The sequence below is a fragment of the Triticum urartu genome, chromosome 1A, assembly GCF_056163025.1.
Source record: "Triticum urartu cultivar PI428250 chromosome 1A, HENAU_Tu73, whole genome shotgun sequence".
In the NCBI taxonomy this organism is placed as follows: domain Eukaryota; kingdom Viridiplantae; phylum Streptophyta; class Magnoliopsida; order Poales; family Poaceae; genus Triticum; species Triticum urartu.
The window spans coordinates 232,164,966-232,169,269 of NC_141873.1; the positions used below are offsets into that span (position 1 = coordinate 232,164,966).

Sequence of the window (4,304 nt, forward strand, 5' to 3'; positions counted from 1 at the left end):
AAGCTCCAGCTTCTCTCTTCCATATGTGCGCCCCACTGCTTCTCCTCATTGCCATGCTCTGACTCCACCGGGATCCCAAGGGATGTCACCTCGAAACTAGTCAGCATCTATTGGTTCGTGCACAAGATTTTTTTTTTGAAATATGACTCACAAAAACAATGACTACAAGTGATATGGTCGAAGCCCTCTAAGTCGTCAATTGAATATCCAATTACATAGGCATAGGAATATAGAACATGACGAGTATGATAAGAATCAGCAAGCTCAATACTAAATGAGGATGATATTTATCATTAAGCACAAGTCTAGCATGAGGAGAATAAGTGTCATCATAATAAATGAGAGCAATGCCACCAATAGTGTATGTATCATCATATGCAAGCAAATGAGTTTTCAAATCGATCGTAAGTGATGGTATCATGTAATGCAAGGTAGTAGCAAAGAAATTATACGGACGCATGTCATCAAGAGGATTAGATAAACCTGCAATATCACACTCTTGAATGACGATAAGCAATCTCTAATTCTTCATCTTCAACTACAACAACTTCTTTACTTCTTCAAGAGTAGTAGATCTTTTGTCTTCATCTTGATCACTTGGGAATTCTAGCTCTGGATCATCTTGTTCCTTGTCTTCGAGTATTTATTCTTCAATCTGAGGTCTTTCTTCCTCTGGGATCTTGCTATCTTGCTCAGCTGGATGTGACGGTGTTGGAACCTCACTTGTATCAAGGGGAATCACAGAAAACACTCAGCTCAAGTAGTGATGAGATTGTACTTCCAACATTCATATTCTTCTCTATCTTCCTTACTTCTTCCACTAGCTCTTTTCCACTCTTAATCTTCTTCATTTTCTCTACTATAACCTTCCTAATAGGATCATCCTCAGCACTCCAAGTGAACTCGAGACTCAAATGTGTGATCTTTTCTATCTCATCGAACTCATCTTGTGTGGGCACATGCACATGAGATTGCTCTAACGAGTCATTTAGTGCTAGAGTTATTTGTTGACCAAATGGAGGACCATTTAACTCCAGCAGACATATCTCTAGGTGTTGAGGTACATGAATAGGAGCTGAATAAAATTGTTGTGGTGCATAATTGTTGCTCTCCTCTTCATACCTAAATCCCTACATTGGATAACTAGAGGCAAATGATGAGATCTCAGGGTTGTTGCTCCTATATGACATATTCAGGTTTTCAGACCATCCATGTGAGTAATTGTTTTGGTATGAGCTATGCTCTTGAGTGAAGCTCATGCCAAAACAACCTGGAGGGTGAGAGTAACCACACTGACATTTAGCGGGTGAATGGCCTAAAATCCACAAATATGGCATGTAGGATCAACATAAGGATGGCCTCTAAGATAAGTATCATGACTAATTGATGGGAAATCTTACTTATCATGTCTTGCACACTTTCCGTGCTATTTCTCACATAAAAATGATGATCTGAGTAGAATGCCATTTCCAAGAAGACAATCCAACCTACAAAACAAACAAGAAAAGAAAGAGAAAATAACTAGAACAGTGGTTAGGGGTTAGATATATATCACATATAAATGCCACAAAAATAAAACAAGAAAAACCTGATCTATATATAGCCTAACACAATCGCTTGATGCTAATCCCCAGCAATGGTGCCAAACTGATCCGTTGTAAATACAATGAGGTTTACGCCCAAACTGTGGGTTGTTGAAGTTCTCCACAAGGACTAGGCAACATCAACTATACTCGGCCAAATCTAGTTAACACAATTCAAGTGATGATTACAGGGAAATAAACCTAAACTATCATTTTGGAAAATTCTCGACAAAGAAAAACAAACAAACATAGGAAGGTTGAGATTTCAATCATCGTCTTTTTGGTATTTTCGTTTTCTTAAGAAATTAAAATACTAACACAGGCAAGCCTAAAGGATAAGTGGCAGAAACATTATAGTACAGGATTTTACAAGCGGACATTTGAGATGATGTAGATCAGCATTGAGTTCTATAGCCTCGAATGCATCGATATGGATATGGGTACCAGTATCGGGCCAATACGGATACGTAAATTCGTCATTTTGAAAAAGTGCCAATACTGATACGTTTTACTATTTATTTATTTTTCAAAAAAAGGGATTCAGAATGTCAACCATGACCTTTTTACATGCATGGATTCCATGGTTCCCTGTCTTGTTTAGCAAATGTGCAGAAACTCTAGAGTAGCTACTCAAAGCTTCATGACCACAGTGGTCGCATTTCCATTTAGTGTTGCACCCCTCCAAGTGATTTCTCTATGATTTGAACATGGCTCCACAATGGTGCCCTTAGATTTGTAGGTACAGTAGGAGGTTCAGCAGGAGGAGCCATCTGGAGGAGATGAGAAAAATGAGATCTTCACAGATCAGAGGAGAAAGAAGAGGGGATGAGCTTGGCTGGGCAGGAGAAAAGGAGAAGAGAAGTGTACATACCTGCTTGCTGCGTGATAGGAGGCGTTGGTGAGGAGTAGCAGCTCGTCGTCGGCTAGCCGCCGCTGACGCCGGCCCTGGGTGAGTAGCTGCTACGTACGCAAACACCAGCAACCGCCTGGTGTGAGCTTGGGAGGGAGGAAATAAAACTGGGAGAGAAAGGAAGGGGCATTGGGGTACTAGGGTTGTTGTCTGCCTCTTAACTGGGCTGAGTGGTCTCTTAGATGGGCTGGGTCGTATCCAAAACGAACTGAAAAAGTATCCTTCAAGTATCTGAATTGTTTTAAATCGTGTATTCATGGATACTCCTTGGATACATATCGGGGATGTATCGGAGGAGTATCGGTATCAGATACGGTATCTGATACTGATTCGCTAGTTGCCTGAGGTATCGGTGCATTCGAGTCTATAGCAATGGAATTCATAGATTAAAACATGTACATGCGATCCACAAATATGTAACACCACGGTTACTAGAATTAACCACAATCACGAATTTACAAAAATATGACTCACAATATATGACAGTTCAAGTCTACTCGAAAATGATCCGCTCGGCAACTCACAATTTCACATATATTAGAGACACTAATACATACATAAAATAAGCACAAATTGGGTGTTCAGAACAGTACACAAGGTTCACCTTTACAGAAATTTGCAAGAATTAAAGAGAGAAGAGATGCGGCAGCAGTTTGGGTTCAGAGAAGAAGAAGGGGAGCAAAGGAAGTAGAGAGATGGAGCAGCAACGTGGGTTTGAGAGAAGAGCAGCAACTTGGGTGTGGAAGGAGCAGCAACATGAGGTTGCGGGCATCAGCAGCAACAAGTGTTGAGAGAGAAGAGGAGCAACAGTGGAGCGGCAGGGAGAGAAAGAGGGAAGGAGTAGGAGCATGGGTTTGAGGAGACGAAGGTTGGAGAGAAGAACAGAACTGTGGGCAGTAGCAACGATGAATAGCAGCAAGATTTGGAAGAACAACGGCAAGATTTCAAAGAAGAGATTCAAATTGGTGGTGTGAGGTACAGCAAGGGGCTCGTGGTAGTGATGGTGGATGGGTTGAAGTGCAGCGAATGGATGGATGGAGTGCGGAGGTGCTGGTGCTGGGTCGTGCGGGCAGCTAGACACCGCCGCGGCCGTGTCCGAAGGGGCGCGCGAGATGGGCGCTGGTGGCTGGCAACACTGGTGGGTGGCGGCGTTGGTGGAGGTGCGGGGAGTTGCTGATGGCGCTGGTGGATGGATGTGGTGGTGTCTGGTGGATGTTGGTGATGGCGTGGTGGCGCGCAGCCACGCCGGCCTGGCCACGACGGCGGCCGGAGGTGGAGAAGGAGGCGGGGGAGAGAAGAGATGGAGATGCCAGGCCAGATTTTGGGAATTGAGAGGGATTTGATCCCCTCGATCACATCTTACATTTGCACATTGGCCCTCCTACTTCCTTCTTTCTTTGCAAGAACATCACTTCTCTTCTCTAGTATGCTCCTGGAGCTATGTTCTTCTATCAACTCAGGTCCCTTCGTCTTTCATTTGGCCCTTGGTTACTTCTTTCCTTTACGCTTGGGTCTCTCCATCTATTACAGAAACCGCAACCACTTGACACTCTCAATTATTTATAGAAGGATTTTGGGTCTTTTCACCTTTTTTCCGCAAAACGAACCATTGGGTAGTAAATGACCCCATTGTATGATTATCATTCAAAAATTCAACAATTCATAGGAAGAAATGAATGGATATAGCTCAATAAACCACATATTTGAGTACCAAAAGATGTATACGAAATGTGTTGATCACAAAGTTGAACAGGAAATGAAATGATGTGTTACCCACAAGGAGAACAGGTGCACAATGCACATTGGAAGAC

The 4,304-nt window shown here is 42.8% G+C and overlaps 1 long non-coding RNA gene across 1 annotated transcript; it reads right to left on the reverse strand.

Annotated features, from left to right (window-relative positions):
* Positions 1-271: 271 nt before the first annotated feature.
* On the reverse strand, positions 272-3,872 carry LOC125552180 (uncharacterized). The gene is made up of 2 exons (XR_007303462.2): positions 2,455-3,872; positions 272-2,353 (listed from the first exon to the last, which is right to left on the reverse strand). It is a non-coding gene; the product is annotated as an uncharacterized LOC125552180 (long non-coding RNA).
* Between the last annotated feature and the right edge of the window lie 432 nt (positions 3,873-4,304).